The 18,656-nt window shown below is 39.7% G+C and overlaps 1 pseudogene; it reads right to left on the bottom strand.

The window, feature by feature from the left end:
- Nucleotides 1-18,656, bottom strand: part of LOC131198175 (dual specificity mitogen-activated protein kinase kinase 7-like) — a 35,644-nt pseudogene that overhangs the window by 10,467 nt on the left and 6,521 nt on the right.

Here is an 18,656-nt window from a genome sequence, read left to right as displayed (position 1 = left end):
TACTATCAAATTCTTAAAAGAATTTGAAAGAAACGTAAAAGTCTTCTTTACAAAAAATATTTCAAGATCACAAACTCAGATTCATGATTAGACTTTACTTTTGATAAAGAAGAAGATCCAATTATTTAACAACATCATTGCCCTGTAATTCATTGTTTGAGTAAGACTTCCAGGAGACTGATTCAGCTTTAACCAATTCATGTTGGGAACTGCTTTTAAAACAGTTAAAAAGATCTGGAGTTTTAAAAACTTCGAAAGATTCTCTGCAGTCAGAATGCAGATTCACTGTTAGCTTCAGGGTAAAGATCTCCCGGAAGGGTGAAAATGCCAGCTGTCATATTATATATCACTCATGCTCTACTAACTACTATGTTTACTTTGCTTAAGTATAAACAAGCAAATAAGTATAAAAAAGCTTGTTTTCCATCTAGCAAGATGGAAAACAAGCAACAAAGCCAGAATGGGAGTACATGAAGCTGTTAGGACAAGGCTATTTAACCGCTTATATGACAATACTTCTGTTACGCATCCAGAGCCTTTCTGCTCAACTTTCTATATATTCCTTTATTCCAGCAAACAGTTCTGTATATCCTTCTTTTCTATGTAGCCAGTGCTACAGTCCACTTGCAGTGCTGTTCTTCAACCTAGAATTGGAAACCCTCTTTTCACTCCTGTATATCTCTATGCTCTGAACCTTCTCCAACATTTATTTATTATTTATTTATTATTTAAATTTTTATACCGCCCTTCTCCCGAAGGACTCAGGGCGGTTCACAGCCAGATAAAAATACACAATAATATTATAATATAAATACAATTAAAATACAATTAAAAAACTTATTCAATTGGCCGAGATTAAAAATTTAGGATAGATAATAAAAACTCATTAAAAACCCATTAATTTAAAAACTAACCCAGTCCTGCGCAGATGAATAAGTGAGTTTTAAGCTCGCGACGAAAGGTTCGGAGGTCCGGAAGTTGACGGAGTCCTGGGGGGAGTTCATTCCAGAGGGCGGGAGCCCCCACAGAGAAGGCCCTTCCCCTGGGCGTCGCCAGACGACACTGTCGCACCGACGGCACCCTGAGGAGTCCCTCTCTGTGAGAGCGCACGGGTCGGTGAGAGGTATTCGGTAGCAGTAGGCGGTCCCGTAGATAACCCGGCCCTATGCCATGGAGCGCTTTAAAGACGTTCACCAAAACCTTGAAGCGCACCCGGAAGGCCACAGGTAGCCAGTGCAGTCTGCGCAGGATAGGTGTCACGCGGGAGCCACAAGGGGCTCCCTCTATCACCCGCGCAGCCGCATTCTGGACTAACTGAAGCCTCCGGATGCCCCTCAAGGGGAGCCCCATGTAGAGAGCATTGCAGTAATCCAGACGAGACGTCACGAGGGCGTGAGTGACTGTGCACAAGGCATCCCGGTCTAGAAAGGGGCGCAACTGGCGCACCAGGCGAACCTGGTGGAAAGCTCTCCTGGAGACGGCCATCAAGTGGTCTTCAAGAGACAGCCGTTCATCCAGGAGAACACCCAAGTTGCGCACCCTCTCCATCGGGGCCAATGACTCGCTCCCAACAGTCAGCCGTGGACTCAGCTGACTGTACCGGGATGCCGGCATCCACAGCCACTCCGTCTTGGAGGGATTGAGCTTGAGCCTGTTTCTCCCCATCCAGACCCGTACGGCTTCCAAGCACTGGGACAGCACTTCGATAGCTTCATTGGGGTGGCCCGGTGTGGAAAAGTACAGCTGGGTGTCATCAGCGTACAGCTGGTACCTCACACCGAAGCCACTGATGATCTCACCCAGCGGCTTCATATAGATGTTGAACAGAAGGGGCGAGATCACCTCGCGGCACCCCACAAGTGAGGCGCCGCGGGGTCGACCTCTGCCCCCCCGTCAACACCGTCTGTGACCGGTCGGAGAGATAGGAGGAGAACCACCGATAAACGGTGCCTCTCACTCCCAATCCCTCCAACCGGCGCAGCAGGATACCATGGTCGATGGTATCAAAAGCCGCTGAGAGGTCTAATATTCTTAATCCAGTGCGTCATATGCCCAAACTTCAGTAACTTTCCAATCTGCCATTTGTTTTTCAAGATCAATTCCTCTAGCAAATGAGCAAAAATACTGAACAGAACAGTAGCAGAAAAATCAGTGCTTGTCACCAAGATAAAACTAACTTTGATCTAATACACATGACATCAGAATTCTACTGCAACTGTCCTGATGCAGTTTCATTAATCAATCACCAAGAATGTAAGCTCTACCATGATTTTAACACTACATCTTTTAGCCAATAGACCCTCTCCCTGCTGGAAACAGATGTCCAGGGGCTGTTTTGTGTTCTGCACCTGTTTCATTCTTGCTTTTAAGCATTTCAGGCTTTGCTTGATTCTCAAGTTTTGCCATAAAATTACAAACTTTTGCCATTACTTTCCGAAATGGTTTTAGAAAACCTGCTTTATTCTTCTCTAGGCTTTGTTATTAAGTTTATATTCTACCCTATTGTTTAATTCTTGGCAATTCCCAATGAAAAATACAGTAAAATGACCTTTTCTAATATCCTGACAAATGTTCGTGTTTATGTTTGTATCTTCATACAGTTAATAAATTTGAATCAAGTGAAGCTTATTTATGTTTTCCCACATTAACTGGGTGTCAAAGAAAATGGATACGTTAATATTAAGTTGATGGTCATATAGAACATATTCATGCATATTGCCTAAACATGGAAAACCAAAATTAACTGTGAACAACAAATCTTGAAACTCAAAGCCATATTTTTCATAAAATTGAGAATAAATACTGGATCAAACATCCTCACTTATTTCACTGGTAGGCCAATTTAATTTATTTAATTTATTTTTAATTTAAATTGATTTCTATCCAAATTACATTAGATTTAGGGGGATTTTTAAAAAGAATGCTGTTTTTCTAATCAGGAGCCAATATTTGTTTTTTGATCTCTTGACTGTGATTTAGCAGGATATATTTTGCCAAAATTATTATGACTCAATTTGGACATAGGATATATTTCCAAATTGGCCCAAAGTATCTTTCAGAGAATGTTTTTGAATTGAAAGAGGTTTTGAGAAGTTGCCTTAATGAATAAAATAAAAAATTCACCACTGAAGTGAATCTAAATAAACTTGTTAAAGAAATTCATCTTGAAAGCTAAGCATTTTCTCCCTAATGAGCTCTTCCTCATTTTTTTTCACACACCCTTCTTCTGGTTTCACCTACTGAATTTCTATAAAAGTTCCTAATAAACATTCCTTATTGCCAACTTGTTTCTTAAGTCATAAATTCTCTTTCAGCTCACTGCCTTATTCTTGCTGGCTCTTCACTTCTCCCTTCCTTCCTTCACTTCCTATCTTCTCTCATATGTTTTCACATAACACATTCAAAACATAATTCTTCCTTGCACAAATCCTATGCCTTGTAAGATGTGTAAGACAAATTGCCTTTTTTCAATTTCTGAAAAATACCTTAATAATCAAAATTAAAGCTGGTAGAATATTAGTGTGCTATACGATGCAGTAATCATAAGCCAGTCATCTGAACAGGTGATCTACATCTTGTACAAACAATTCTCTTTCCTGAATGAAGACAAATATATGTGTCCCACGAGCTCCAGCACAAGTCTGAAAGCTCAGAAGACAAAACCTCTGGTCCCGGTGACCGATCCAGATTGGATCCTGCAATTCTGTTTCCTCTCCAAGTTCTTTGACACTTTGCAAATGGTTAGGATTTGTTTTGAAAAGCACTGCATTCGTATAACATGCATATTATTCATATATTTTCCAGCAAACTTTGCACATTCATCTTCTCTGAGAAAACCTCAGCAAGGCCTATCTGATTTCATTTCAACCTGTCTCTAATAACCAAGTCCTCCACATGCCAAATTTGAACATATGGCTCTACTAAAGCTTTTTCCTCCACTGGTTCTGTCCCTGGCTCCTTCAGTCTTTTAAATGCAATGGTTTCTTTTGCAAAATGGTCACGATGTAATGAATAAGAAACATATTATCTCAGGGTGATACCAGGCTGGATGTATCTGGAATAGCAATAATTACCAATGCACTTCCTTTCCAGCCCTCCACAACTAAAGCCTCCTGATGAGGATAAAACTGTGTGGGGCCTTTTCTGGCCTCTCCTCTGCCATAATAGCCAAGCTTTTGCTAGTAGGAGAAAGCAGGAAGAAATCTCATCTTCAGGACAGCATCTAGAGGTTTGAGTTGCATAAGCCAGTCATCTGAACAGGTGATCTACATCTTGTACAAACAATTCTCTTTCCTGAATGAAGACAAATATGTGTCCCACGAGCTCCAGCACAAGACTGCAAGCTCAGAAGACAAAACCTCCAGAACCTTGGAAAAAATACAATTTGGAACTGCCTGAAAATAACTTCCTCAGTCACTTCCCAAACACTCTGGCCAACTTTCATTTCCAAAGTTTCAGATGGCTCCAACTGCCTGCTAATTACAAAACAAAATTAATGATTGAGATTAAGTAAATGAGGGCAGATATGATATTGTTGCCATTACGGAAACTTGGTGGGATGAAACCCACAAATGGAACATACAGCTAGAGGGATATAAATTATTTAAAAGAAATAGACCAAATTAAAAAGGAGGTAGAGTTGCACTATATATAAGAAATAACTACATCTCTACAGAAATACAGCACAACAATGATGAAAATTATCTTGAATGCATTTTGGTCAATATTAAAGGGGGGGAAAATGATATTGCCATTTGGCCTATACTACAGACCATCCAACCAAACAAACAGAGGAAGTAGATGAACTTTTTGCTAGTCAGCTAACTAAGGTATGTATAGTAGTAATGGGGGATTTTATGTACCCTGACATCAACTGGGAGACAAACTCTGCACCAAGTGGAAGATCCAACAGGTTCCTAACAAACCTAGCAGACAACTTTGTTTCCCAAAAAGTAGAGAAGGCAACAAGGGGATCAGCCACATTGGACTTAATTCTCACTAACAGAGATGAAATGATAGAAGGTGTTGAAACTACAGGAACCTTGGGAGCAAGTGATCACGTAATATTGGAATTCGACATTAAGCAAATACAAGTAGTAGATCAAAGTCAAACTAGAGTCTTGGACTTTAAGAGAGTGAATTTCAATAAACTTAGAGAGACCTTGAGAAGGATTCCATGGATGAGAATCCTCAAAGGGAAAACAACTCAAGAAGCTTGGGAAATTTTGAAAAGTGAGATTATAAAAGCGCAGTCTAGCACAATACCAATGAAGAAGAAAAATAATAGATTTCAAAAGAAACCAGCATGGATGCATAAAGAACTATCTGACAAATTGAAAGACAAAAAGGACAAGTATTAAAAGTGGAAAGAGGGGCAAATAACTAAGGCAGAATATCGGCAAATAGCCCAAGCCTGTAAAGATGAAGTGAGGAAAGCTAAGGCTCACAATGAACAAAGGCTAGCAAGAAAAGTAAAAAATAACAAAAAAAAAAAGCTTCTTCCAACATGTTAAAAACAAGAAAAAAGTCAAAGAAACAATTGGCCCATTGCTGGGAGAAAGTGGCAAGAAGGTGACAAGCAACAGGCAGAAAGCAGATCTACTTAACTCATTTTTTGCATCTGTCTTTTACACAAAAGGAAAAAACAATCCAACCGATCAAAAACAGCACCACAGAAAACAGATTAGGAACACAAGTTAAAATAGGGGAAAATTCGGTAAGTGAACACCTGTCTGCCCTAGACGAGTTCAAATCACCAGGACCAGATGGATTACACCCCAAGGTTCTGAAGGAACTGGCAGACAAGATCTCAGAACCACTGAACTATATCTTTCAAAGATCCTGGAGCACAGGGGAACTGCCAGAGGACTGGAAAAGAGCTGATGTAGTTCCCATCTTCAAAAAAGAAAAAGAAAAAAACAGATCCATCAGCCTGACCTCAATACCAGGGAAGATTCTGGAAAAGATAATCAAGCAATGAATCACCGAACACCTAGAAGCAAACAAAGTAATAACCAAAAGCCATCAAAAACAGATCATGCCAGACTAATCTTATTGCATTCTTTGACAAAGTGACAAAATTAGTGGATCAGACGAATACTTTCAATATAATTTACTTGGACTCCAGTAAAGCATTTGATAAAGTAGACCATAACCTACTACTAGATAAAGTAGAAAAAATGTGGGTTAGACAGCACCACCACCAGATGGATTCGCAACTGGCTGACCAATCACACTCAACATGTAGTCCTCAATGGAGGGAAGTATGCAGTGGAGTACCCCAAGGCTCTGTTTTAGGCCCAGTACTCTTCAACATCTTCATCAATGATTTGGACAAGGGGATAGATGGGGAACTCATCAAATTTGCAGATGACACCAAGCTGGCAGGAATAGCCAATACACCAGAAGACAGGCTCAAGATACAGAAGGATCTTGACAGACTGAAACATTGGGCACTATCTAACAAAATGAAATTCAACAGTGAAAAAAGTAAGGTTCTACATTTAGGCAAAAAACAAAACAAAATGCACAGGTACCATATATGTGGCACCTTGCTCAATTGTAGTAACTGTGAGAGGGATCTTGGAGTCCTAGTGGATAACCATTTAGATATGAGCCAGCAGTGTGCAGCAGCTGCCAAAAAAGCCATCACAGTTCTGGGCTGCATGAACAGAGGGATAGAATTAAGAACATGTGAAGTGTTAATACCACTTTATAATGCCTTGGTAAGGCCACACTTGGAATAATGCATTCAGTTTTGGACACCATGATGTAAAAAAGATGTTGAGACTCTAGAAAGAGTGCAGAGAAGAGCAGCAAAAATGATTAGGGGACTAGAGGCTAAAACATATGAAGAACGGTTGCAAGAACTCTGTATGTCTAGTTTAATGAAAAGAAGGACTAGGAGAGACATGATAGCAGTGTTCCAATACCTCAGGGGTTGCCACAAAGAAGAGGGAGTCAAACTATTCTCCAAAGCACCTGAGGGTAGAACAAGAAACAATGGGTGGAAACTAATCAAGGAGAGAAGGAACTTAGAACTAAGGAAAAATTTCCTGACAGTTACAACAATTAATCAGTGGAATAAATTGCCTGCAGAAGTTGTGAATGCTCCAACACTGAAAATTTTTAAGAAAATGTTGGATAACCATTTGTCTGAAATGGTGTAGGATTTTCTACCTGGGCAGGGGGTTGGACTAGAAGACCTCCAAAGTCCCTTCTAACTCTGTTATTTTGATATGACCTTAGTTCCTCTGGCATGCCTACATCAACTTGTTAGCACTGGCCAGTTTAAAAAGGGTCTTTGGATTTTAAATGACTGGATCCTGTCTCTTTTTTCTTTTATCCTTTGGAAAGTGTTACAAAAAAAAGAAGCTCGATTCTGAAATAAAAGAGAATAGTACTTCCTCTGTTTACTGAACCTCCTTGTTTAGGACCACATCTATGCTTGCAGATTGAGCATTCATACAGATGTTGCTGTTCCAAGCCTGTGATTTCATGGAGCAAACTGATTGCTCCTCAGCTGGAAAAACATCTTTGCTACTAGTTAAGACGCTAAACCAATCAGTGTCAAACAGATCAGAGGCCATAAATTAGTGGCTATCAAATGTTATTTTTTTAAAAATAACATTTTTTTTCTATTAGAGATAATTTGGGATGAGTCTCTTTTTAATGGCTTTATTGCTTTTCCTCTTCTTAAATACTGGAAGAAAATGAAAAAGCATTTATCCTAGCACAAAACATGCACTTTGGTAATAAAACACCAATGACAAAAGTTTGTTCACACTCAAAAGAGGAACCCTGAGATCAAAAAGAACCAAAGAGGGGAATATTTTTACTTTAATTGAGTAATTCTTGGGCAAGAATCTAGCACACATTTCCTTTCCCCACCTGCAAGTCCTAAGAACAAACAAAACCAAGACAACTGCAACTGCTAAGCTCAGCAAAGCAGCAGCAATTCCTCTATCCCAGCCCCCATTTTTCTTTAGCAAATACAAATCCAAAAACACAGAGGGAAAAAAACCCCAAACAAATAAAGGACATGTAATAACGCAAAGACTGGTGAACAGGGGCAGCAGGCAGCCCACAGCACCAGAAGTCCAAACTTAATAAATAACTTGTAAAAAAAAATATCTTTTCTATTTCCCTTTTTGTGTTTTGTGGCTGTTCACAGTGTGTGAGCAAGCGTCACTGTTGCATATCCTCAAGCCTCTGGTCACAGTAAAGAGAGACAAGCAGGGAGCAACGCTGTCACTGGTGGCAACCCCGATGGCGGATGCTCAAATCCCAGAAATATACAAGCAGAGGAAGTACTTTCTCGTCCAAAGCATTGTACATCTGGGCTGCCTGGTGCGGTGCCTGGAATGCCAAAGGACCTGAAACGTAACCACATTCCAGGAAGACCAGACCTAGGACCCATCTCTTCCTGGCAATACTGAATAATAATAATAATAATAATAATAATAATAATAATAATAATAATAATAATAACAACAACAACAACAACAACAACAACAACAACAACAACAACAACAACAACAACAATAATAATAATAATAATAATAATAATAATAATAATAATAATAATTTAATTTGTATATCGCCCTTCTCCCGAAGGATTCAGGGCGGTTAACAGCCAAGTAAAAGCCAAGTAAAAGTAGAAGAGGACAAAATGGTCAGGGTTGACTGAGCAGGTGAAGCAAATAATGCATGCCATGGAGGGCTGTTCTAATGAAGGCTGGTGCTTGTTGCGATGCTCTCTGTTTTAAGATCTGGCAGCCAAGGACCCCTTCTCTGTTACAGCAGCCACACTACATGGCTACCTGGTGAAGAAGGGCAGGTGATGCTGGCCGAGGATACTGCTTGTGTGGGGTGACTCTGTCTTAGCCATGACATCTTTAAACCAGGATGCCACATCCACTTTCAGTGTCTTGTAACGCTTGATGAAGTTGTGTTCCTGTAAACAAGCGGATGGAATGGAGTATTTTTCCCTTCTGTTCCTAAAAGTCTGAGAGAGCAACCCTAAGTAGGACTTGGGAAGAGGAGGGAGAAACCTCCCAAAATCTAGAAAAGTATTCTGCTGGGCCTAGATTAACTAAGGTCAACTTTGTCAGAAACAACTATGTTTGAAAACGTACAAATAGACACACATTGATGCTGAATACAAGCAAAAACAAATGGATGGTCATGAAAAAAAAATCAGCTCTATAGAACTTCTCTGCTTTAGGAAACTGTGAGTATGTGTGTTTATGAGTGTATAAAAATGATGATGATGATGATGATGATGATGATAAAAAACAAACCACAAAATTATGTGCCAGGTGCAAATTATTTTAAGATTAAAGTTGACAGAAACCCCCCTATAGCTACTATATAACCATTCATATTCACATGAAATTTTGTATACTCACAAGTACCTTGTTGTACTTTTAGTCTCTTCCTGTGATCTTTAGTAAGGCTACAAGAAAAAACCACATATTGAAACTATTAAGTCTTACGAAGTAGTGACTAGAAATAGTCCAGGCAGGAATTGCTGCAATACTTTTATTAGAGCCAACCGTGGCTAAAAGTAAGAGAACTTCTGACAGGAAACCTTTGACAGCTCTTATATACCGGGTGCCAGAGGGAGCTACACCAACGACCGGACTCCAAAACTCCCGCTTTTCTTCAGGCGCGTCTTAACCAATCAGAACACGCCTGGCTGTTGTCAGGCTAGAGACGTGTTGAACTCTGAGGACTTTACAGAAACCACATTTTCCAACTGAATTTTACTTAACAATAATTCTTTAGCACCAATATTTCATATTTATGTAAGTTATTCCCCTCTAAGTTTGCTAGTTAATAGAATGAAATCCATCATTATCCTGGCCCAGCCCAATCCCAATTTCCACATCTACCCTCTGGTTGTCGTTTTCAGCTCAATGAAGGAGTCCCTCCTTATTCTGCAATTAGCCAAGACACAGGCCAAGGGAAAAAAGCAGGAGCCATGAACAGATTGAGAAAAGAGAACAGAAATTTATGGAAAGGCTCAAAATTTGTGCAAAGTGAGCTGGAAGGTTGAGATGAAATTTAATTTTACGGAAAAATGACAAAGATGCTTGACTTCACCTTTTCACAAAAGCACATCACCAGTCTGACCAAATAAAACTGTGTCAGTGATCTTTTGATTTATTATATATAATTAAGTTTGCTCTATTCTATTCCAAACAATTCTTGGTGATTTATTTATTTTTATTTTTATTTTATTTGCATTTTATATCCCGCCCTTCTCCGAAGACTCAGGGTGGCTTACACTATGTCAAGCAATAGTCTTCATCCATTTGTATATTATGTACAAAGTCAACTTATTGCCCCCAACAATCTGGGTCCTCATTTTACCTACCTTATAAAGGATGGAAGGCTGAGTCAACCTTGGGCCTGTTGGGACTTGAACCTGCAGTAATTGCAAGCAGCTGCTGTTAATAACAGACTGTCTTACCAGTCTGAGCCACCAGAGGCCCAGATGTACACCATGCGAGAAACAATAAAAATTAACATAGATATCCAGAAGAGAAAAACATGCATGACAACAAAAAGCAATCTACAGGGGCTCAACTACCACCCAACCCCAAGGCCTGGGAACACAGTCAGGTCCTTGAGGACTTTTAGAACATCATCAGGATGGAAATCATTCATATCTCTTGGAGTTACTATTCCAAAGGGCAATACTGTGACAGAGAATGTAAACTTTCTGGGTCCTGATGGGGCTGGAGTGGGCCCATTTTCCACATATTATTAATTCTAACCATTGCCTCCAGAAATTAGTGACTACTCGCTGTAAATTGTTATTGGGACAATTTACTCACCAGTTTTTTACAAAGGACTGGAATTCCACAGAAAATCCTGTGTTATTTGGGAGAAGAGTAGGATCTTCCTGCAAAACCTTGGTGAGGACCTCAAAATCTGTTTTGCAGTTCTTGTATGGAAACTGACCTGTAGCTAACTCAACCTGCATTGGAATGTGAAGTAAGAAGAAATGCCAAGTATTCAAAGTTAAAACAAGTTAGCAAAAAATGTCACCCTCTCTTGCAGTATCATTTAATAGGATCAGTTTCAGTTCACTGTCATAAGGTATTTTTAAAAAATATCATTTGCTGTTTCACTGGGATATCTTATATGCTAAGCAGGCTGCTTTCAGGCCTCTTCACATGATGATTGAGGCATCTCTTCCATCAAACTGGCTGAAATCCTACAATATCACTGAATCTCATAATACTGTCACAACCATCCTAAGTCATAAAACTGTTATGTAATGTTAATCTTAAATTCAGCTTTCTTCTAAGATACTTTTAACTTCGCTTAAAAAATAATTGCGCAAATGAAAAATTATTTAAGCATGCTGAAAATCTAACAAGGCTTAATTAAAGAGCTTTGGCATTTACATGGGCTTCAGAGAAGACCTTTGAGGAACGCGGGCAGCCTGCAAGCTATGGATTGCCCATTTGCCATATCAAAAAAACAATCAAGAGAGTTTTAACTTACCAGGGAAATGCCCAGGCTCCACATATCTGTACGGATATCATAATTGGGTTTTGAAGGATCATGAGGATCTATTCTTTTAGATTAAGAACTAAAAAAAAAAAAGCCATTAAAAGAACAACTGACTGCTATTTCTTACCTGCACTTAGGAAACAACCCTCAGTTATAGAAACAAAATAAACAATGGAACTACAATTGCATAATAGTACCAGTATATTTTCAAAATCTTAGGCCATATTCTAATGGCAACTCTGTATAGATGTGCTGTGAATCGCACATCAGATGTGTGATTTTGATTCCAAGGGGACATCCTCAGGCAGAGATATACCAATATAATCTAAATGGGCCTGGCCCAGAATACTGTTAAAAAGAAAGCCTATTAAGGAATTGGTATGGCAAACAAATTGAGCACACTATAATAAGATTATAAAATTACAGCAAGATCCCTGAAGATATTCCCTAAATATTTTTCTGATCCTTACCGCCATATATGCTGCACAACCAGCATACTTTTTGCTTTTGAATCTACCAGCCTCCCACTGATCCCAAAATCACACAACCTGATTTGTCCCCTCTCATCCAACAAAATATTGGAAGGCTTCACATCTCTATGAATGACACTATACTTCTCTTTCCAATAATAGAAGGCTTTCACAATCTAGAGAGAAGAAAAAGAATAAAAAATCAGTGCTGAAAAAATGACTCACTATAAGAAAAGTAATGTTTGCATTTGTTTAGAATTAGCAAAACTCAATTTCTATGAAGACATTTGCTACTTGTGTGAGATTTAAAAACCCAAATTTGATACTCACAACTCCAAGACAAGTCTGATTAACAAAATCAAAGATTTATTGTAAAAAAATATTAAAAAAAGAAAAAGAAAAGAAACGGTTGCAAGCGCGACTTCTTAGACTCTTCCCAAATGGATTGAGTTCAAAGAGCGCAAGAAGCAGTTTTCAAGCTACACATTTTATACTCCTACACAATGCATGCCATGCCTAAGAAATTCCCCCATTGCCCCCTTTGTCCTTTTAGTTGTTTTACACTTTTAATCTTGACAATTTCCGTCCATCCTCCAATATCTTTTCTTATTTACTTGTAATTTTCACCTTGGGCCGATATTCCTCTCTACTGATAGGATTTTTGGCTCAGGCATAAATTTTTGTCTCCTGGGGAGCTCTTATCAAGTCATAATACACTGTCTCTACCAATTGTAGTCTCTTTGCATAGTCAGAAAACAGCAAACAGATAGTCTCACACTTTTGTATTGCATTTATTACAATTTATAAAAGAATAACCTTTATTTATTTCCTTTAATTCCATTCTTTTTCTCTTCTACCTGAATTATTTTTTTATACTTTTAATAATTCATAACTCCCTAAATTCTCTTTAGATGCCTGTGGAAGCAAGTTTTTATATTCTGAATCTTCTTTCCCCAACCCCTGTTTTCCTACCTTCTTTATTAACATTGTTTCTTTCCTTCCACTCTTTATTGAAGTTGTTATTAAAGTCATGCTTTTCATTGTTCGTTTTATTATCATTTGTATGAGAGGAATCAAACATGGTAAAAACATAGTAGCCAAGAATCCTAATATTGCGAATTTTGCTAATTCTTTCCAATTTGCAAACCATCCTCCGAACCAGTTATTTACCCCATCTAAGGTCAATCCTCTCCAGGTTTGGACTGGGACATGAGCTAATTTTATCATCTTATCTGTAATTTCCTTTACTACCTTTCCACTCTCATCTATTTCAATGCAGCAATTACTCAAATTAAATTTTCCACACACACCTCCTTCCTGGGCTAATAAGTAATCCAAGGCTAATCAATTTTGCATGATGTAGGTTCAAGATTTTACACTTTCCTTTGCTAAATGTGTCATAGTACTTACAGTGTCATTGGTAATTACTTTGAGCACTGCTTGCAGCCGAATTACTCTGTTTAAAATATAAATGGGCTCTCTGGTACCTAAGCTGCCATCTTCCATCCATGTAGCAGGTCCATAATAGTGGATGATCCTCTCTGGAGTCCAATCATCACCCTTCCAACTTCTGATTTTTATATAGCTTGGTTGTAAGGCTCTTTTTGCTTGGACTTTATCTGATAAATCATCATACACAGTTAGTCCTAACAATTGTTTCTGTTCAATGGGGAGGAGAAAAAAACTTGGCTTTATTATTCCTAGGATGCATGATCCGTACCACCCCTTGGGTAGATACCCATAGGCATATTTTCCACATATCCAATACATACCTTTCGGGGGTATCCAGTTCAGGGTATCATTTTCAGGATCCTTTAAATAAGCCATCTCAGTTATTTCACTTAATATCTCCTCCTTTGATATTCCACTTCCCCCCACCAACTGTTGTTGTTCCATACAATCAAGCAAATCATGTCCCCTACTGCTTTCTCCTATTTTTCCTTTTTCTTTCATAACATACTTTCCCTACTAAATTTGTAGTTAATGCCCAGGTCCCCTCTTTTCCTTTTGTGAAATTGAGAGTTTTATTTTTCCACATATTTATCACAATATCATGTTTCAATTCTTGAGCTTCCCATGGCCATTGTTCTCCCATATTTGTTCCTCCACACACAAAACAATTGCTTACTTTTAAAGTCTTAGCAATTTCTTCAGCCAGTTGCACAAACATATTCACTGCTTTCTTAGGAAATTCAGGTAATTCTAATTTCTTGAATTCCTGGTAATATGACCAAAAGATACTTTTACGTATTGGTTTTACCTTGGTTGTTTCTAATTTTAATACTAGCCACCCCCATGGATCCTTTCCGGTTCCATCTATTCCTATTCCAAATTCTTTATATTGGATTCCTTGTTCTAGTGATTGATTTGTATATATACAAATGGGGTTACAGTTTCCTTGAGTACAATCAGTTCTGGTACTACCCATACTGATGTTCATTGCTTTTGGGCCTATACTTCTCTCATTTGGGACTGTAGTAGTGTACCAGTAATCATAGCTTGGAGCAAAAGCTACCTGTCCTGTGCTTAATGTAGACACTCTCTGAAGTAGATACTTCCTTTCTTTCATATAACTTCTTTCCCACTCCAAGTTTCCACATCTTACCCCAAACAAGTTATTGGATCCTTGTCCATTATTAATGGCTTGGCATGCATCAAAACACCCACCCACACTAGTTTCACCCCTAGTTTCATTATGAGCTATATAACCTTGTCTGCTTTGGCTTAAAGAGAACATTTAAAATTCATTTTCCCCCTCCTTTATAAGCATATAATCACATTCTTGCTGTTACTGGTCCTATTGCTTTTGGGTCATAACATTCTATCCCTGTACTGGAGTTGCAGCGTTTGTATTGAGTTTCATTTTGTATGTAATCTGTTAAGTCAGTCTGCAAACAATCAGGAATCATAGTGTGATATATCATTGTGTTCTCAATCTTCCCCTCTCTCTTTGTCATTTTTACGCATTGCATACATGGCTCTAATGGTTGGGCAGGTTTTAAGAGTATAATAAGAAGGCTTCCCCACATGTACCACCTTGTAATATGCCAATACATCTTCTATGATCTTAATATCACACTCTATTTTACACCCTGTACACAGAACACAATCAATACAGTGAGAACAACAACACCACCCACAAAGGCACCTGCAAAACCAGCACATCCAGGAGGTAGTGGATTTTCTCACTCTTTGTTTCTTTTGGTTGAGGCAGAAACATAAACAACTATACAGTTCTGGATAGAAAAAATTGCAAAGTTTTGATTCTTATGTCTCTATTACCCCTCCTTCTTTCGAGCAGATCGACTATTGATACATTAAGTCCTTCGAACTTTATCTTCAGTGGGTCTCCTTGGTGAGACTCCACCTCCCACCTCTCTCTGGGGCTGGCATGGGTCTGTGAGTCCAACCCTTCTCGGCTGTCTGGACTGCAGTTTTGGAAGTGAGTAGTACTTGGAATGGTCCCTCCCACTTCGGGGTTAACTTCTCCTTCTTCCAGCTCCAGATCAGCATCCAATCACCGTGGTGGAATTTGTGGACTGGAAACTCCAAAGGTGGTGTTTGAGCCAATAGTCCTTTTTCCTAAGAAAATCAAAATATCTGGACAGTTTATGCACATGTTTTCAACACTCCGTCTCTGGTTTTCAGGGAATCCATGCATATGCTTCCTGGAGTGAAAGCTACTCCAAACAACAATTCATATAGCGATAATCCAATATTCTTTCTAGGTTGAGTGTAACAAAACTCTTGACACCACTGCTGCTGTAGCATTACTGCAGGGAAAATCTTCAACCCACCCTGTGAGGTGGTCCACTATGACCAATAAATATTTTACTCTCCCCACTTTTGGTAATTCTGTAAAATCCACTTGAATACATTAAACATTTGTCTATAATTGACTTTGCTACAGGATATATTCCAATACAACCATAGCATTTTAAAAGTTCATCTACAATAGCTTGAATTCCCCAATGAGTCCCTTTATGAAGTTTTTCTATTTATTCTGGTGCTATTGGTTTACGTATTACTTGCCTCCCATCTGGGAGAAGCCACTTTTTCTTCCTATTATTATTATTATTATTATTATTATTATTATTATTATTATTATTATTATTATTATTATCATCATCATCATCATCATCATCATCATCATCATCATCATCATCATCATCATCATTGGCCAAAGACATACACTATCTCAAATGCACATCTGGAATCTGTGTATATTGTCCCAATTTTCCCCTCCAAAATACATAAGAGTTTGATTTAGTGCATACAATTTACAAGTTTAAGCAGACCAATTTTGAAGCAAACCCCCTGCTTCCAGGATCTCTTTAGTATGCCAGTTTATCTCCTTTCTCCAGGGGTTTTTCCTCCAGTTCAGGCCTTATTTTAGTTTGTAAGTTCATTACTTTAGAACAATAATTATCTAACCCATACTGATCCATTGATCTGGTGTTGGCTAAGAACTATGCTGGATTCAAATTGTGATCTGTAATTAAAACCCAATCTGTCTGATGCATCATATTTTAGATGGGATACTCACAATGAGAGCTCTCCCAAAGGTCAATTTCCTACTTTCTTAGACCAATTACTTGAATATATATTGGCCATCCCCTTATTACTGGATCCATTATTTTTGAGAAGAATGCCACAGGCTTCTTTTGTCCTGCCCAGTCTTGAGCCAACACCCCTTGTGCCATTCCATTCTCTGTGTTTACAAACAGATGAAATGATTTTTCCAAATTTGGTAAACTTAATACAGGAGCCTTGGTTAAAGCTTGTTTCAAATTTTCAAAGCTTTCTTTTTCGTATCCCTCCCATTTCAAATTCCAAGGTTCAGATTGCATTAACTTTGCATACCGAGATTTGGTGAGATCAGCATACCCATCAATCAATCCAGAGTCTGCAGTATCCAACCAAACCTAAGAATTTCCTTAGTTCTTGCTTGTTTTTAGGTAAAGGCTGAGATGCCACCCCTTCTATTCTATCAGGAGTGATTTTCCTACTCCTTTCACTAATTAAGTGTATTCTAATGCTTTGTCCACTTAATCTCATCTCTCCAGTTAATACTGATATCAAAGCACACTGCCCTGGTGTCAATTAAAAACACCACTTCCTCTTCCTTAGGTCCCACTACTAAATTTATCATGGGTTCTCCGTGGAATCCAAAAAAGAATTGCCCCTGACACCACTACTATTGACTTTCATCTTCTACACTTATGCCTCCCTTCTTCTGATCGGGCAGTTTTAAACTCTGTTCTCCCTGCCCGTGCCACCACGTCTTCTTCCCATTATCACTTGGTTCCACCCTCACATTCCTTTATTCCTTCCCTGTCTGAAGGTTCCCTGTGATGGTTAGCTGGGGTTTCAGATTTCCCTCTACCACTTCCTTACCATTTATTTATTTATTTATTTTCACATTTATATACCGCCCTATCTCCCTAGGGACTCAGGGCGGTTCACAGGCAAGTAAAAAGTACATATGAATACAGACTAAAATAACAATTAAAAAACTTATTCTACATAGCCGAATTATTAAAAAACAATATAAATGATAAAACCCATTAGAACCAGTAAATTTAAAATCTAATCCAGTCCTGCGCAGATGAATAAGTGAGTTTTAAGCTCGCGACGGAAGGTTCGGAGGTCCGGAAGTTGATGAAGTCCTGGAGGGAGTTCGTTCCAGAGGGTGGGAGCCCCCACAGAGAAGGCCCTTCCCCTGGGTGTCGCCAGACAGCACTGCCTAGCTGACGGCACCCTGAGGAGTCCCTCTCTGTGAGAGCGCACGGGTCGGTGAGAGGTATTCGGTAACAGTAGGTGGTCCCGTAAGTAACCCGGCCCTATGCCATGGAGCGCTTTAAAGATGGTTACCAAAACCTTGAAGCGCACCCGGAAGGCCACAGGTAGCCAGTGCAGTCTGCGCAGGATAGGTGTCACACGGGAGCCATGAGGGGCTCCCTCTATCACCCGCGCAGCCGCATTCTGGACTAACTGAAGCCTCCGGATGCCCCTCAAGGGGAGCCCCATGTAGAGAGCATTGCAGTAATCCAGACGAGACGTCACGAGGGCATGAGTGACCGTGCATAAGGCATCCCGGTCTAGAAAGGGGCACAACTGGCGCACCAGGCGAACCTGGTGGAAAGCTCTCCTGGAGACGGCTGTCAAATGATCTTCAAAAGACAGCCTTTCATCCAGGAGGATGCCCAAGTTGCGCACCCTCTCCATCGGGGCCAATGACTCGCCCCCAACAGTCAGCCGTGGACTCAGCTGACTGTACCGGGATGCCGGCATCCACAGCCACTCTGTCTTGGAGGGATTGAGTTTCATCCAGGTGCAGGGGAAACTGATATGCCACCATACTCTCTACAACCTTCCCCGCGACGCGAAGGTTGGAGACCGGATGATAATTACCTAAAACAGCCGGGTCCAGGGAAGGCTTCTTGAGGAGGGGCCTCACCACCGCCTCTTTCAAGGCGGCCGGAAAGACTCCCTCCAACAAGGAAGCGCTCGTAATCGCCTGGAGCCAGCCTCGTGTCACCTCCTGAGTGGCCAGCACAAAACAGGAGGGGCACGGGTCCAGTAAACACGTGGTGGCATTCAGCCTACCCAACAACCTGTCCATGTCCTCGGGAGCCACAGGGTCAAACTCATCCC

The sequence above is a fragment of the Ahaetulla prasina genome, chromosome 4, assembly GCF_028640845.1.
Source record: "Ahaetulla prasina isolate Xishuangbanna chromosome 4, ASM2864084v1, whole genome shotgun sequence".
Taxonomy (NCBI): Eukaryota; Metazoa; Chordata; class Lepidosauria; order Squamata; family Colubridae; genus Ahaetulla; species Ahaetulla prasina.
The sequence above is the reverse complement of the archived record's forward strand: the minus strand, read 5'-3'. Positions and strand labels throughout refer to the sequence as shown.